The sequence below is a fragment of the Gopherus evgoodei genome, chromosome 3 (genome assembly GCF_007399415.2).
Source record: "Gopherus evgoodei ecotype Sinaloan lineage chromosome 3, rGopEvg1_v1.p, whole genome shotgun sequence".
Classification (NCBI taxonomy): domain Eukaryota; kingdom Metazoa; phylum Chordata; order Testudines; family Testudinidae; genus Gopherus; species Gopherus evgoodei.
Genome location: NC_044324.1, coordinates 126,890,279 through 126,908,690, shown reverse-complemented (window position 1 = coordinate 126,908,690; position 18,412 = coordinate 126,890,279). Strand labels below are relative to the sequence as shown.

Here is an 18,412-nt window from a genome sequence, read left to right as displayed (position 1 = left end):
TCCCATCACCTGCACGCATGTGTGCGTGCTCACGAACACACACTTATTTTGAGTAGTAAAGCTGTCATCTTCTCCTTCCTGAGTTGCCTGTATGGATCCACACTCTTAAGAATAAGCAAATCCCAATGCACAAACTCATCCTCTTCCCAAAAGCAGTGACTCTTGTTCCACCCCCTCAGTCATGGATCTTAAGCAGGGGCGGCTCCAGGCCCTAGCACGCCAAATGCACGCTTGGAGTGGCAAGCTGCAGGGAGTGCTCTGCCGGCGCTGCGAGGGCCGCAGGCAGACTGCCTCCGGCGGTTTGCCTGCGGAGGGTCCACTGGTCCCGCAGCTTTGGTGGACCTCCCGCAGGTGTGCCTGCAGAGGGTTCACTGGTCTCATGGCTTCGGTGGACCTCCTGCAGGCATACCTGATCTTAAGGTTTAAAAAGGGTGTGGCTTCACCTTCCCCTTCCTTCTGACCACTGCAGTTGGATTTGGAGCACACGCAGTACCTGTGACACTTCACTTGTCAGCTTTTCTGCTCCTTCGGGTACTTTGTTTTAATGTAGGCCAAAATTGTCAAACTTTATATTTTAAGTTAGGTGCCTGCATCCCTATTTAGGCATCTAAGTGGTCTGATTTTAGAGGTGCTGAGCATTGACTCTGGTTGACTTCAGCCCTCATCATTAGGAGCTTGAAGTGCCTCTTCCCAGAATTCAGGGACAGGGGCATATGATTACTATAGTTGTAGATTTAATCTGTAATTTGGCTATATTTAGTCAGTTTTTTTTTAATTTTAAAAGAAAATAAAGTGTTTGATGCTTATGCTGTTGTGAGGCTAGTCCTCCTGGACTGCTTGCCTTTCCTTTATTTCAGCTGTGTTAAGATCTGGCCAGTATTGTAGTGCTGTTCCACCAGAATACTTTGGGATCTAGATTATCTGGTGGACTCAGAAAAGCTTCATAGCCATTAAAACTGGGAAGGGGGCGAGAGGAGAGATATGCAACCAAAAATTAGCAGGATACAGGTGCCAAATAAAGGTGTTACACCTTCCTTATACCATGATGTGTTGGGGGCAGCTTGTTTTGGTTGGCTAGTAGAAAGAACACTTGTTTTCAATTTTTATGTTAGAATTTCTGGATTTGTGTCAAAATTCAGTGGGATCTAGATGCCAGATCTGAGCTAGCGCAAGGCTATTGCATGGGAACACATCGGGGCGGGATTTTGTAAGATGCAACAAAAATGACTAAATGTGTCCTCTGTTTAGGCAGTGGAATTTGAAAGTTTGGCAAAAACGTTGGCAGGATCCAGATTTGTATCACTGTTCCATGAGGTGACTTATGGTGTTGGTTTTGTCCTTGCACTTGGAGCACCCCCAATGGTTGTCTACTAAGGCATTAGAACTTGGATGCATGGAATTCAAAAGTTATGAAGGTGTTTTTTGTGTCACTCTGCCACCCAGAGTCTGGGTGGACTTTTCTGCGTGTGCAGTAGGAGCAGCTAAACCTTTTGTCTCGTTGGCTAGTCCAGTTTGGAGGTTAAGGTACAAAAACAACCAGGATCCAGGTAAGTATCAGAGGGTAGCTGTGTTAGTCTGAATCTAAAAAGAGACAGAGACCTGTGGCACCTTACAGAAAGCAGCGGCTCCAGGCACCAGCTCTCTAAGCCCGTACCTGGGGTGGCAAGCCGCAGGGGCGCCCTGCTGGTCCCTGTGAGGGCGGCAGTCAGGCAGCCTTTGGCGGCTTGCCTGTGGGAGGTCTGCCAGTCCCCTGGTTTTAGCGGCAATTTGTAGGCGGGTATGCTGAAGCCGCGGGACTGGAGGACCTCCCGCAGGCAAGCTGCAGAACCGGGGCCCTCATGCAGGCTCACCACCAAAAACCACCTGACTGCCGTGCTTGAGGCAGCAAAAAAGCTACAGCCACCCCTTCTTATAGACTAATAGACGTATTGGAGCATAAGCTTTTGTGGGTGAATACACACCTCCTCAGACGCAAGCTGTTACCTTTCCCCCCTGTATTTATCCATGAGAACCAAGGTGGCTGAGGTATATTATTTATGGTGGGACTATTAACTTCTGCATTTATCCATGACATTTATTTCCATTTCAGAACTAGAAAGGAGGCGCCCTCCCAAGCTGCCCCTGCCCTCCATACAAAGCACAGCTGGAATGAGTGAGGTGGCCAGCGCCCCACTGGCACACAGCCCCAACTCACTCCTCCCCAGAGCCAGGTGATCTAAAAACCCATCGCCAGAGATTGAATCTCCCTCTCCAAAGCAGCCATGTTTGGCTGGAGACTCATTCCCAGAACCCTAGGACCAATAGCACCGGTTCTCTTCTCCTCGTGCATCCTCCCTGGACCACTCCCTCTTCAGGCTCTTTGCCTGGCCGCTTGCTCCCCGCCAGCCTGGGCAAGCTCCCCGGGGAGGAAGCGGAGGCGCAGGGGACTGGGAGTGAGTCACGCCGGGGAGAAGCAGGGAAACTCCAGCTGCTCTGCTGGGTCCAGCGCGAGTGGCAGGCAGGGCGCATGTGCGCTCGCCCTTCTCCCTCCCTCTCTCTCCCTGCCGGCTGGGTGCTGAAGTTGGGCGGATGGCAGCAAATCAGCTCCGCTAGGGACCAGCTGCACGAGCCCTTCCCGGGATCGCTCAGTGCCAAGCACACGCAGCCAGGCGGGGGTGGGTAAGCCAGACCGCTTTGGTTTTTTTTTAATTATTATTTTGAAGCTGAAGCTGGTTAAATGGCACCAACATGTCTGCTTTATCCTGGTGTCTGGAATAGAGAGACTGGGGGGTGGGGACAGGAGGGGGGTTGAGAGGGAGTACAACTGCAAATGCACTCACACGGGGGACGTGAGTGTGTGTAGCTGGGGGGGGGCAGGCAGCCGCGGTGGACCGGGGGCTGAGCTGCAAGGTGGGGTCCGAGCGAGTGTCGCTCCTCTTCATGATGCACAAAGGGGTGGGGAAAGGGAGCGCGGGGCTTGGCGGTGGCTTCGCTGGACTCCCCAGATATTGGTTTCTGGGCTGTGTGGAGCGATGCTGCTGCTGTGCATCAGCTGCATCAAGGAATCCTGATCAATCCAAGCGGGGGAGGGAGGTTCCTACCATGTTGGGGGAAGGGAGGGGGGATATCGGGAAATGTCCGTTTGCAGATATGAAAGGGGGTGTGGGGGGGTCATACCTTTCCTCTTGATCTTCTCTGGCTCCCTTGAGGCAGGTTCTCTTCTGAGCAGGAGAGTGGGGGCAATACACCCTTGCATTTTGCACTGATTTGAAACAATCAGAGGCCGTGGCCTTTTAGAAACCACACACACCGTTTGTTTAGGTTCCTTGGAAATGAAAGTGATTTCCTGTAAGACTGAACCGAGGCATGTAACACAGTGCAGAGTGCTGGCCGGAGGAAGGGGGTTTAATACAAGGACGAGGCCCCCACTAAGTCTATAGGAGCTGCTTCGGTGCAGGGCAAACTGAGAGGTGGCTCACAGGCACCATCCTTGCCGTTCATTATTCTGATGATTATGGATTTTCTTTACACTCACTCCATAGCCTTTCATGTCACTCACCCATCCTCCCCCCTCATTATTCTGCGGCATCAGCAGGGAGCTGGGGCTTGGCCGAATTTTCTCTCCCTCCCCGTGTGTGTGTGTGGTGAAAATGTCGGAGGCTGGAGGAAGGACAGCGCCTATGGGGAAAAGCAGGCGGCTACAGATGGTTTAGAATGAGGCTCGGAAAGCAGGATGCTGGTTAGTGGCTGCTAGCGCTAGCAATAGCGGATCCTTCACAGCCGGCACCAAGTTACGAACAGCGCAGCGCTCTCAGCAGAGAGGCGCTCACAAGCCAGCGCTTTGGCAAAGGAGATCAAGCGCACCGCCCTTAGCCACTGGCGAGGACTTTCTCTGACACAGGACAGACACTGTACAGATGCCAGCTTCCTAATGGTCAGGAATGGTTCCTTTCCATTCGAGGTTGTTTTTGAGGGATTTGGTTTTAAATCCGGGATTAAAAAACATGAGTTCTTACCTTTGTCACCAATGAGCTCGCTAGAATATGAAGAAAACCAACAAACTCTAGTTTATCTATTTTATTTCCAGAGCGCTCATCTCCATACTATCTGAGCACTCCATTATAATGAGCTTAGAACTGGCATAACTGTGTGTTAGGGTTTCCAGTATTGAGAGGGGATCCTTATTTTAGGCATTGCCAAGGATTTGAACTAACCTATCATCAACTTTGCAGCTGGGATGCATCTTATTATTTACCAATACAAATACATAAACCTTGCTTGTTGTTTAGTTTATCAAGTGTTGGGCAAAATGGATGAAATCTCACATGCAATAATAGTTTGCATTATTTTTTAAAAGCTGGAAAATATAAGTAGGTAAATTTATTAGTTGATAGGTTTTATAGATAAATAATAAATAACTCTGCAAAATGAATGCATATGTACTGTCTATTTTTTCAAGTTTTTAAAAGGAAGTTAATTCCCATTCACATCAGTGGAAGCTAGTGTCATCAGCCACATTATAAGATACATAAATAGTGTCATCATGAAAAAATGGCATCTATTTAAGTAAATGAATGGGAATAATTCAATGTTTGAGGTTTGTAAGAAACATTCTTACCTAAGATGATGATATTGCTAATAATTATTTATTTGAATGTCATCAGCACCCAAATGTGCAAGGGTGTGTGTGTGTGTGTGTGTGTGTGTAGGAAGACACAGTTCCACCCCTGAGAAGTAAGATGCTTCTGAGCAGCAGAAATGGAAAATGTGTACTTAAATATACATTAAGTGACTGTGTGTTTTTAAAAGGTCTGGGGTGACAGCACTAGAGCCTAGCAGTGTCCTCTCCTTATGGATTGCAACGCAATTCAGTCTTTCACTCTGCCAATCCTTGGTCTTGCTGCTGATACTACAAATAAGAATTGCAGTGATGAGGGCTTGAGTGTATGTGTGTGTGTGAGAGAGGAGAGAGAGAGAGGAGAGAGAGAAATTGCTTGAAATCTATCAACTCAGTTCATCAAGTCTACTGATGCAGTCATTCAATGGTCAATAACTTGCCTATCACTAATGATTAGACCAAATTTAGACCTGGCATCCTGGTAAAAAATCCCCATCCTATTCCTGTATCGGAGCCAGCTGGTTCCTGGGAGCCTAGGACGGGGGAGGCAGTGCATTGTTCTCAAACTATTATTTTTGGTTTAATTTGGTTTGGTTTTCTCAAAAACTAATCTAAATGCAACATACAAGCTATATAGGACCGATGGCTTTGTTGCTGATTTCCTTAACTTATGGTTCATTGTGCGTAATGTGCATTGTTTGAAAAGTAGGATAGAACTCTCTTACCAAAAGCAAGACAGCAGCGATGGCCCTCTCACTGAACTGCTTCTACCAGAGAGTAGAAGTTAGTGAGGATCATGCATAAGGAGCACTAGAGGTTGATCAGGCTTGCTTAGGAAAATGCTTTGCCAATCTTGCCATAGGATCAACAAGTGGGGTGCTTCAGTTTATCTCCCATGAACTGTAGAAGGAACAGGTACATGCATACCTCGCGGCTTCAATTTTGGAAAAGGGCTGTCAGGCTGTCAGTAGGCAGTGTCCACATGACACCGGAACATGACTGTCGCAGAAACAAAATGGATGAAGCGAAGGTAGGATAGCAGAAACTCATCTGGATGGAGATCCCTCCATAACAACATAAAACATTGGGTGCAGGATGCTGGAATACTCCTCTAACTGCACTCTAGAACATAGGAAAAAGAACCACTGATCTAAAAGTAAAGCCAGCTAGATACCAGTATGGCCTGCCACTTCACAATACATCTGTATGTAACTTTTCTTCAGATAAATATGTGGCTTGAAAAAAAATGCAGTGCTTCCTCGACAATCATCTAACATTAGCCTCTCCTCACTTCTATAACAAGCAAATAGGCCCTTGTCCATTATCTACTTTGCAGAGATCTTTGAATGTGAATGATGTGGAAATACTGTGTAAATGGTTATAAGTGTACCCAATGAACAATGGTAGTTATTATGGGGTGCAGTTTAAGACACATAGTTAAGGGTAGAGGTCTAGGTAGTACAGGGTTCGCACCTTTCAGAAGCAGTGTGCCGAGGCTTCATTTATTCCTCTAAATGTAAGGTTTCACATGCCAGTAATAACTTTTAATATGTTAGGAAGCTCTCTTTCTATAAGTCTATAATATATACTAAACTATTGTTGTATGTAAAGTAAATAAGGTTTTTAAAAATGTTTAAGAAGTTTCATTTAAAATTAAATTAAAATGCAGAGCCCCCCAGACGGGTGGCCAGGACCCAGGCAGTGTGAGTGCCACTGAAAATCAGTTGGCATGCCACCTTGGCATGCATGCCATAGTTGCCTACCCCTGATTAGTACTTAAAGCAGGGACTCAACTTCTTTTCATATGAACAATACAACAGATCCTCCCCATATTTACGTGTTTACTCTTTGAGTGCAGAATGAAGTTTCTGAGAATTTACAAATAATTCTGTTAATTAGGTTGAGTTAAAATTAATTAAAAACTATGTCCTTTAAGAAATTTCACATCTCATGTCAATCTTTTCTTTCTGCTGAATTATCTTAATAATGAAATAACACAGGCACTTTCCATATTGTTAAAATTAATTGAAAGCTTATGCATGAGCTATTATTGAGGAGATAAATTGCAATTAAGATAGCAATTGGATGCAACTGTTAATAACTTATGAATATATAGGCTGCAACAGGTGCAGGTCAACAGCTCAGGTAACTCTTGAGGGGGGTCGTTGTGACTGTAGAGGTAACTCAACCAATCATCACCCTTCCTCTGCAGTAAATTTGCATGGAACAATTCTGTTGGTTGTAATTAGTTATCAGTATGTAAGAGACTGGATGCATGTGTCAGGAGTTCTCACTGGTAGCTTACTTGGTTCAGCAGTCACTGTTCTTTAAAGATTTAATGTCTGTATGCTAGATTGGGCATCAGAACTTGAACAGCTTTCTATGGTACTGCAATCTCAGCTCCTGTGTGCACAGAGGCAGCACCGATGGGGTGGTAAATGGGGCAGAAGTCCAGGGTAAACTGCTAAACTGCACCAACATTGAATCTCAGGGCCTGGGTTCTCTCTGAGCAGTCTCTTTGGGTTTCCTGTTTAGTTTTCATATATCAAATTTTTACTTACAAGTAAGAAAATGACCATACAAAAAAAGTCAATGTTAAGAGGGAGTTCAAGTTGAGAGTTTGTATCAGAAGCCAATAGGTAAAAAAATGTTACAGGCCTTTTGTAATCGTCCCCAAAACAAGCATTAAAAATCCAGGAATTACATAATTAAAGTTACACTTAAAAGAAATCTAAACATGTTAAGTTAAGAAATGCACAGACAACCTAGACAACCTTAACTTTGCCCTGTGTGATAACAGGAAGGGGAAAAACATATGAAAAACTCTAATATATCTAAAAAAATCAGTTTAACCTAATCTGAGACCACAAACACTACAATAGTTTATAATCATAATTCTATGGTTATAGCATGACACACATACAAGTCAGAGGTTAAGTTTGTTTGGGTACCTTAATTGTGCATTTCTCACCTTACTATGTCTGGATTTCTGTTTAAGTATAACCCTTAATTATGCAGTTCTTGGGTTTATATATTGCGTGGCTTTAGGGGTGAATGACAACATTCCTGTAATGTTTTTTTATCCTTAAATTACTAAGACATACTCTTATCTATAACCTCTATAGAACTGTAATTTTTTTGTCTGGGAATTAGTAGTAGTAGTAGGCAGTCACTAAGAAGGGAATCAGGAGAGAGTGTCTTAATGCTACCTGGTGTATTATACTATTATATATTGGACAGTCCAGGGGCCTCCAATGCCCATACACCTGGGCATTCTTTCTCAATTTCTGTAAATGTTGAAAAATGAAGGCAAAAACTTCCACTGGGCCTGATTCTTTGCTGTGCTGTTTCTGGTGATCGCAGCAGAGTGGAGAGACAATATCTCAGCTTTAGCCCTGGCACAGGTAAGAGCAGCCTGGGAGACATTCTAACTTGTGCCAGCTGGAATTGGTCCCCAAAGGATTATCCATACTGGGGTACCAGGAGCACTGTGTGCTGTGGCCACTCTTCGTCAATGATACACCTCTTCCCACCCTGGACTTGCCCCGTAGCTAGGGGGGCAACTGTGGGGAGGGAGAACAAGAGTCAACTATACCCGCTCTGTGCCCACTGAGCCTCTGTCATGCCAGCAGTATGTCCAGCTGGGGATTTATGTGCATTCCACACTTCTTCAGCATCACCTGGTCGGAGCAAAAAGTGTGGAGTGGACCAGAAAAACTGGCCCACTCTGTTTAGAAAAACTGTTGATCCGTGTATGAAACAGTTGATACTGCTGTGAAACTTACTGAATATCCCCCCTCCCTTTGGATCGTCATTTAATATGATTCTGTGCAGGCCTTCCTTTCATTTGGCTTTAGGAAAATAGAATATGGTTGTATATGGTTGGGGGGAAAGAATAGCTCAGTGGTTGAGCATTGGCCTGCTAAACCCAGGTTGTCAGTTCAATCCTTGAGGGGGGCCATTTGGGGATTGGTCCTGCTTTGAAGTAGGGGGGTTGGACTAGATGATCTCGTTAAGGTTCCTTCCAACCCTGATATCTCTGACAGAGAAATATTTGTCATTTGTGTGAGATTCACTTCTAACTTTTTAAAAAAGGAAACATGATAAAAACGTGGCATAGTCAGTGCCACACTTTATAAATAGGGTCTCGCCTAGGCTATAGCAAAAGCTCTGTTTATACAGGTGAATAGGTGTCAGTAAAATAACATTAAGGAGTCTGAGACAAAGCAGCTAAACTACAGAAATTATGGATGAAAGGCTGCACAGTATCCTTAACTCAGTGCCATCATGCCTAGGTATTGCAGCTCAGAGGGCTCCTATCAGGGGATCTCAAAGCACAGGATGTTCTGACAAATAACCTGTTCTGCCATTCTGTGACAGAGTGCTGGACAAGACAGCTGACCAGCACTCTGATCCTGGATCAGCAATTAAATTGCCCTGGAGTAACTCTAGGGGGCCAAACTGTGTCTAACTGATGATAGCGATAGCTGCAGAGCGCCCCAAAGGCCAGAAAGTAGAAGAGACCAGGAAGGAAGTGGTATGGGGAAAGAGAGCGAGAGAGGCAAGCTTTTGAGAGGCAGAGCCAGGAGAGAGCTCCTCAGGGGCAATCCTAGGATCATAGGGTTAGAAAGACTGCAGGGATCATCTAGTGCTAACGTCCCTGCCACGATGCAGGAATTGTTGTGTCTAAACCATCCAAGACAGATGGCTATCCAGCCTCCTTTGAGAACTTCCACTGAAGGAGCTTCCAGCACCTCCTGAGGCATCTTTTCCATTCTCCCACAGTTCTTACAGTTAGGAAGTTTTTCCTGAAGATCTGTTTCCCCCCACTCCTTGGCTGAATGAGCTGAGGATTGTAGCGTATAAATACAGAGCTGCACATGTTTGTAAAGGTGGTGAGGAGAGCACTGTAAATACATTGCACAAGGCGTTTGACCAGAAGAAGGTCTCCGAGCAGTTTGTGTCTAGAAAAGAGACAAGAGTGGGCTGATGGGTTGTCACGCTTTCTTAGGCACACAGCAGGCTTGAAGCAAGAAGGCTTGCCAAGAAGTCCCTGTATTTCTTGCTTTGTTTCTGACTAATAAAACATTAGAGTACTTCCATGAGAGAAAAGGTATAATGAATGACAAAATTGCAGTGTCATTGCCTAGTGTTTATATTACTCTGTTGACATCACTTTCTGAAATTATGAACTCTTCATCCAGTGCAAAGTTCACATTATTGCAGAATCATTACAGGCTAGATTCTACCGTCTTTACTCACACTGGGCCAGATATTCAAGCTACGGTAAATGGTTGTCAAAACAATGTTCTATGCCAACCATCTCAGCTGGGAATCTAGCCCATTGCCATAATATCTTACTCCATGAGTACGCACATTAAATTGAACATAAGTAAGGTGGTAAATGTAATCCTAGTTATTCAGCCCCTGCTACGTAGTTGCTGATGTTTTAATTTATTCAGAAATTGCAAAACACGTATAATAATCAGCAACTTGCTAAAGTTATCATTGGGGGGGAAGAGTCATTTAAGGTATTTTTTGCCACTCAGTCACACAGTGGTTTAAAAGTGGGTACAAAAATATTGTGCACCTAGATTCATCCCAATAGGATTTAATGTTTTTGTAATATAACAGCCTGAACATCTGGTAATAATACTTCATATTATGTAGTGTGTTAAATGTATTCAGAACATTTTACAAATCTAACTAATCTTCCTAATATAAGAAACTGGGGCTAAGGAATTCTAACAGATCTTTAACCATAGAAGTAAGCAGCATACAAGAACAGAGCATGAGGATAATGACTATCAAATATTATATTGGATTATTTTACACGTAAGGCCAAATCCTGGAAGGTTCCACCAAGTCCAGATAAATGAGTGTTATGGAGGGTAACCCTCCACACACTGGCTAGAGCAGCAGTGCAGCCATTTCACAATGTGGATGCTGTAGTAGTGGCAACTGTGCACCGTAACTTCATGCAGAAGTGGGAGGTTGGGTTGGTCAGTGGATTTATGTATTTGAAAACTCATTGGCCATGCCCATATCACTCCTTTGCATCAAACCCATCTGCATAGCTGTAGAGAGAACCATGAGAAGTTCATTGCCATGGTGAGGAGCACAAGGTAGATCTGCTCTGTTGCAGTGTGGGTCCCTCTACTCGGACATACCCAACATACAGCAAGTCTTCTACACAGCCTCTCCCATCTTACCCTCTGTGCAGTGGAAACACAGCAGTTCTTCTTCCATTAGGTCATCTGCATGCCCTTTAAAAGTGGGCAGTATTTGTCCCCTTTTTTTTCCTTTTGTATTTAGGTCTTAATATTCTTGACTTCCAAATGACAACAAATTTGATTTCTCCTCTGATTATGACATGTTTATAATGCTAATCCCTTTTTGTAGTCACAACAATTTTTAAGAAATGGTTATGGTTTTATGTTCTGTCTTCAGAGTCCTTCATATAATACAGCAGAGAGAATTGTTTAAGCATATTCAGCAGGACAGCATTATAGTTTAGTATCAGGGAGTGACATATTATATGCGTGTGATACAATGTGAAAATCAAGCTTGTTTACTTTGTGCTCTTACTTCCACTGGTGTTTTTCTGGGTCAAGCATTTCATTCCACGACAAAACACAGTGACCCATTTTCAGTCTGATTAACAAACAAAAGGAATCCTAATGATATTTTATGAGATATATTATATCTAAAACTTAGTAGTGTTTCATGAGGACTTGAGAAAAGCTACAGAGAACCCAAGAAGACAAAAAAATGGAGACCAAAACAGCAGTAGGAAAATATCAGTGACAGAACAAAAGGAAAAAATATTTATTCCCAGAGGAAAGGAGCTTTCTTCTAGAGAGTGCAGTAATCTTGAACATGTAGACAATTTAGTAAATACTGAGAACAATTACAAAATAAATAATCTGATGGCCATTAGTAGTAGTAGTATTTATTATCTTTATAGATATTGGTTTTGGGGTTCAGAATTAACAGAATGTATTAGTATAGTAATAATAGAAGACTGCCATAAGTATCACCTTTCATCAAAGAATCTCAAAGCACTTTTCAAACATTACTGTGTCCCAGAGTGCTGTGAGGAGTAATTAAACAGCTTTATGTTTATCTGACAGATGGGTAAAATCAGACCCAGAAAAGTTATGCAATTGTCCAGGATCACAGACAGGGGCAGCTCCAGGCCCCAGCACGCCAAGCGCGTGCTTGGGGCGGCAAGCCGCGGGGGGCACTCTGCTGGTCGCCAGGAGGGCGGCAGGCAGGCTGCCTCTGGTGGCTTGCCTGCAGACGGTCCGCTGGTCCCGCAGCTTCGGTGGACCTCCCGCAGGTGTGCCTGAGGAGGGTCCGCTGGTCCCACGGCTTTGGAGGACCTTCCGCAGGCACACCTAAGGGAGGTCCGCCAAAGTCGTGGGACCAGGGGACCTTCTGCAGGCAAACCGCCGGAGGCAGCCTGCCTGCCATGCTTGGGGTGGCAAAATCCCTAGAGCCGCCTCTGATCACAGAGCAAAGCTATGGCAGAGTGAGGAATAGAATTCTGGGGTGAAATCCTGGCCCTAGTGAAGTCAATGACAAAGCTCTCATTGATTTAGCTGGAGACGGGATTTCACCTCAGAGTGTTGACTCCCAGTCTCACTAGACAGCCCTCCCTGTGTAGAAATACCACCAAACACTCCCTGTATAAAAACACTGTAGATAGCTGAAGATACTTAAAAGGTCCAGTTAAAAACAAGGCAAGAGGATTTCCAGCGAAGTAAACATTTGGTCTCTCCATTTACTCTATTGTTTCAATCATTTTGAAAATAAGTAGAACAAAACACCAACCATTTTCAGTTAATATATTTACTCTTTTTTTCATTTGATCATGTAACCTGAATATCAACTTGAAAAAATGAATATCAATTTGCAATTGAAAAACTGTGTTAAAATCAACATCTATAGTGAGTGGGTGACCTACAAAATTTGGAGGCCCAGGATCACTTATAACAATGTCTCTCTAAATTTCGTAACCTAGGGATTAAGCTATAAATACTGGAAATTTTCCAGTAGATAACCTACTACTTGCTGTGTTTGTGTCGGAATATTCAGCTCCTCTTTGATCAGTTCTTTAACACAATCTGCCTTTTTTGTGATTCATTAAAACTTAGCATGTTGATCTCCTTCTTTTTTTATGCAGGCAATGCCAAGACAGTTAAATAAGATCTGTCCTAACTTCAGCGAATTTATGTATAAAATAATATGCTGCAAATTTCCTTTGTCCTCATTGTTAGCTTTTGTGATAGAATGTCCCGTAATATTGCAGTACCAATGAGTGGCCTAGAAAGGCATTTTAGATAACATTTGGCCCAGTTGTGCTTCTGAGATCCACGGATGGAATGAAACCTCTGTGTGAAGCCCTCCTCTTCTTACACAGACAGTTGGCTCAGACCCCTCAACAGCAGCATCCTTTCTCCTCACCTAACCATGAAAAAGGCCCTCAGTGGATCTGAGTTCCTCAGGGAATTGTTGGGGGAGGGGCTGGGGAAGGGATGTGACTCCAGAGGAAGGCTATATCATTCCGCCACCTGGGCCCAGTGGTACTCACAATGAAAGCTTAATAGGCTGTGTTACATTTCCACAGGTCTCTCCCCACCCCCTTTTACACAGTGGGGATCCACTTTTAAGACGCTTTCTAGGAGCAACTGCCATCTGAGGAAATCTCCATGGCTCGAATTGTGCTGCCATGGGTTGGGGGGTTAGGACACAGAACTGTCATAGGGGCACATGCTTCCTGCTGATCCCCCAGTGTCAGAGAATCATAGAACATTAGGTTTGGAAGGGACCTTAGAAGATCAACTAGTCCAACCCCCTGCTCAAAGCAGGACCAACCCCAACTAAATCATCCCAGCCAGGGCTTTGGGGATCCCAGATGATCCATGAGGTTTGTAGTTGAGCCTGCTGTACCTAGCTGCAAAGAAACTATTAGGGGGAAAAGTCTCTGCAAGGAACATTTTGAAGAGATTTCCTCCATGTTAGCTGCCTCCCTCAGGTTTTTCCACAGGAGGAGTAATTGGGCCCTTTCTTTTTACTTAAAGTTAGGCTGTGGAACCCTTCCTCAAATTGTTATGCATTTACTCACATGAATAGTGACACTGAATTCAATGAGACTACTCAGGTAAGAAAGTGCACACCAATGTGAGTGAGGACTGCAGCCTAGCCCTAAATTAGAGCCATATTTTGCCACTCTGACTTGGAGTAATAACTTATTCTGTGACTAATCCAATTGACTACTATTATGTGAATGTCACTACTTAACATGAGTAAAGGTGGCAGAATCTGGCACATAATCAATGTAATCACTAATTACACCATATAAAGTACAAAGAAAACACAACAATATGACACTTACCATTTCCTGGTAGAAAGAAATAAATGACAGTATCTTCTGTTTTGTATATGGTTTCCCACTGTACAACAATAAAGTTCCAAATAACAAAAAGGGAAATAAAAAAGAAATGGATCTATAAAGAAACTGGGAGGACATTTCGATATACCGCAGCCAGACAGGATTCCGATCAATGTGTAAAATGTACTTATGCTGGCAAACTACTGTTGGCTTCATGAAGTTGAATAGATCATATTTCTTAAATAGCCATCAGAGTTGGATATTGCAAGGCTAATAAAGAAAGCAACAAATCAGGGTCTCACTAAGTTAACAGCTAAAAATCTGTTGTGATGGAATTCTGGATAAGGTCACCCCAAGAATCCAAAGTTTCTTCTTGATGGCAAGTGGATTTATTACAGTCTAAAAATTCTATCCCTTGTCATCCCAAAAACAATAGTTCATGCTTTCCAACGTGGCACACTTAAGGCATACATTAATGATTGCTTCAACATCAGTATGAAAAAGTTCTTTTTCAATAAATCTCGTCTTCTTCTTAAGCTACTCATAAGAGACTTTTGTCTCTCCTGTGCTCAGCATCATAGTATCTATGTGAGCACCTTATAACACTAGATAAATCAGATAAGTAGACATAACCTAGCTAGAAATCAGGGCCATGTGCCCTTTGCCAACAGGATCATGATCTCAGCAATAATGATTTTGTGAGACAGCCACTTTGGCTTCACCTACATCAACTGACATGGGACAGACAAGGTGTCACTCTCTTTGATCTGAGGCTATTCAAAAACCCTTCTAAGTAAAAAATCAAATCAATAAATGGTGGACAAATTCAGGCTGCTGGCTGAATCACCAAATCATTCACCTGAGAGTGAGGTCTTCTTTAGAGCTGGCAGCAAACATTTTTTCCATCCCACAAGAGTTGTTGAGATTTAAAAAATCAGATGAAAAGTCAAACTTTCTTGAACTGACAATCAAAAATAAAATAGTATCAGGTCAATTGAAACATTTCATTTTGATAATTTCAAAACATTTTGTTTCAATTTCAACTAAAACAAAGTTGTTTTGAGTCAAAAACAAAACTTTTTTTGTTTTGAAAATGTCAAAATGGACATTTCAACAATTTTTTAAAAATTGCACTGGGAGATGAGTCAAAACTGACCCTTTGCCACAATCAGTTTAGGTTATGACAAATAAGAATTTTCTGATTGGAAAAAAAGCATTGTGTCACAAAATTCCCAACAAACTGTATCCTTGTTCTCACTATGAGGAAATAGGTTCCTGAGAATATTATATCTGAGGGAGCAGTTTTTCTCCTCTTCCATAGAGGTCTTTGAAAAGATCTGTCAATGGGAGTCAGGATCCTTGATGTCCTTTTCATTCATTTGGAGTGTCATTCCACACTATACATCTACTACTCTTCACTCATGGTCAGGACTGCCAGCAGTCAATGTAGCTGTGACTGTCACGTCTTTTTCAAGCCATCCATTCTATTTGGTTCCCTCTAGTTCTTTCTGGACTATTGAAAGCTAATTAATGCCACAGTCTTCTGTGGGTTGGTGGATTCTATATATGACACACATTATTTCTTGTTGCATTGATTGTGACACATAAACACAAAAAGGCCTAATCCAGGCTTCTGTACCCTTGACAGATAACTAAGTAATGAAAACTACACTTCAGCTGTGACAAAAACAGCAGTGGCAAACCAACAGTCTTTCTCCACACAAAGAAGTCAGGCCATGGAACTGAAATTTCCCCTTCAACATTCCAGCAAAGCCTTTCCCCTCCCCAAATAGCAATCCATACACAGTGGCCAGACTCCACAAACTTTAATCCTCCCCAAATGCATGATGAAATATGTGATCTTTGCTGCAACCCTAAAGGTTGACAGATATGGCTATTGTGAACCAAGAGGGTCACTGAATTCTAAAGTTTATAGGACTCATGGAGAATGCCCTTCCCATAGGTCCTTCTCTTTATAGCAAGGGAGCTCCAGCTAGTCACACTGTTGCTTTATGATTATCTGGGAGTCTAACAAGAACTCTAAATTGCAAACTCAGTTAATAAACAGAGGACACAGACCCTTAATCAAAGTGACCTTTCACATATCTTATGGTTGATTCCACTGTCCTACCAACATCAGCTCAGTCTTTTATGGGATAACTCTCAACCAGGTTGTGGTCATCCATGCCCCAACCACAACTATACAATGAGACAAACTTAACCACACTCTGAGAAGGATTAAATGGGGAGACAAAGCTTAACACCATCAACATATTGTAAACACTTCACCCTATGCTTCCTTGATATCCCTTCCAATAGCCAACATACAGGGAGGGTGACAAGGTGGAACTCTGCATGTGAGAGATCCCTTGGGGGTCTCTTGGAGAGATCAGAAGGAAGCGTCCACAAAGCAGCCCTGTCCACTCTTTGTCAGGTCTTCACGCAACTCAGCAATTCTTCAGGATCAACAGTTTCAAACGTAATTTATAGATCTAATAATGTCAGCAAGGACATCTAATCTTTGTCAGTCCCTCTAAAGAGATCATCAGCCAGAGTCACCACAACAGGCTTAATGCCATAATTAGATGTGAAGCCAGACCAACAAGGCCCCAAGAGATCTGAGGCAACTAGACAGGTGAGACATGTCTCACCACAACTTGCTCCATAGTTTTTCCTGGAACTGGAAGGTTAGAGATAGGCATGTAGTTGGCTAGATTGTCAGTGTCAAGAGATAGTTTCTTAAGTGAAGGGCAAATACTTCCTTAAGAGTGCTTGTCACACTCTGTTCTCCTTAAATGAAGCATTGAGAATCTCCACTGAAAAATGATCCCAAGCCTTCAACAGGGAGGAAGTATATGGCAAAGCAAAAATTACAAAACAAATTTCTTCCAGCATTTCCAGAACCTCCATAAGCAACACAAACCTAAACTGATGCAAAGGAGCTTCTGTACCCTCAAGATCCTATGCTGCTACCATGGTTGAAAACAGTTGAGCTGAGCCTGAAATTGACCAATGTTCTCTGTGAAATAACAAGAAATTTCCTGACAGCGGGAAATACTTGAATCAGCTCCCAGGAGAATGCAGCTTGAATTAAGCAGGCTATTCATTAAATGGGATAAATCTTTTATTCAAGATTTTGCAGATTCTTCCTTCTTTGTCTCCTGCATAGCCATACTATATGAGCTTAGAAAATGTTTGTCACAATTGGTCACATTCAGACAGGGCCTTCTGCCTCTGTCTCTCCAGTAGTCTTCCTGCTTACATCCTGAGGCAAGTGTTGCTGAACTGAAGGAGTAGAGTCTGAATTATTTATAGAGACAATCTACAGGGAGATTGTACAATGGGCCCACCTCAGAACTGGCTTCCCCAGTTCTCCAGTTGAGCAAGCAATTCCACACTTAAGGGGCAGTGTGTAAAAGGGCATACATTTAGGAGAGGTAGAAGGAAATGGAAGGAGTATTAAGGCAAGTGGATGTGGCATAGCATGGGATGTGTGAAGGAAAAGAGTAGAGTCCAGAGTGGAAAGTTAGGCAGGATAATTTGAAGGGTCTAAAAAGTGAAGGTAAGAAGTTTGGATATGGCATCGGGAAAGAGCTTCGAGGATGGGAATGAGATGATCAGAGCGGAGGCAGATAAAAATATTTTTCACAGAAAGAGGAGCCAAATTGCGAGAGGTGCCCATTGAGATTGTGAGCAGGAATGAAGGGAGAATCATGGAACTATGGACTGTAGTGCAGGAAAGAAGGGGAAGGGAGATTTTTTTTTTCTTTTTGAGTAAATGAGGAATGTATCAGTCTTTTTTCAGTTGAGTTTAAATTGGTAGTGGGACATCAAAGATGAGATATTAGAAAGACTATCACAGATGAGAGACTGAACAGAGGAACAGAGATCACCAGAAGTAGAAAGATTTCAGAGTCATCAACACAGAAAAGCCAGGAGCGGAGTGTCGAGGGAGAAGACTGAGGCTAGAACACTGACTGCCAGCAACAGAGAGCTGCGGGGGAATAGAGAGATTCTGAAGGAGCTAGCAGTCAGGTAAGAGAAGAACTAGGTAAATAGAGAGTCTAGAAAAGCCAGTGATGAGATGTTTCTATACTTATTGTTTTAACCGAAGTTTGTTTTCTACCAGCTCATTATTGGTAGGAAGTGGGTGTGACCCTAACAGCATCCCATGCAAGAAGGCAAGGAGCTCCCTGATGTCTGGTGGTAAATTTCAGCTGGTCTGACCAATTCAGTATACCCCAAGTCACTAATATCATAACCTGTATCTAGAAGGCATCAGGTAAGATATTAATAGAGAGCTAATAACATACTGATCATTGATATTATTGCCTGGTGTATGTGCAGAGGACAGATTCAGAATTACAAATACATTGGAAATTATTTTATCAAAGTGTGTCTGCCAGCAGGGGTAAAGT

General features: G+C 43.1%; 1 protein-coding gene across 3 annotated transcripts in view; it reads left to right on the top strand.

Moving 5' to 3' along the window:
• The first annotated feature begins 2,553 nt into the window (after nt 1-2,553).
• RGS17 (regulator of G protein signaling 17) overlaps nt 2,554-18,412 on the top strand; it is an 89,125-nt gene continuing 73,266 nt past the window's right edge. For 2 of the 3 annotated variants that reach the window (XM_030556611.1, XM_030556610.1), the window contains exon 1: nt 2,573-2,654. The gene's annotated coding sequence lies outside the window, so the exon portion shown is untranslated. Of the gene's footprint in view, nt 2,659-18,412 lie in introns of all 3 variants that reach the window. The other variant, XM_030556613.1, reaches the window with a different exon arrangement.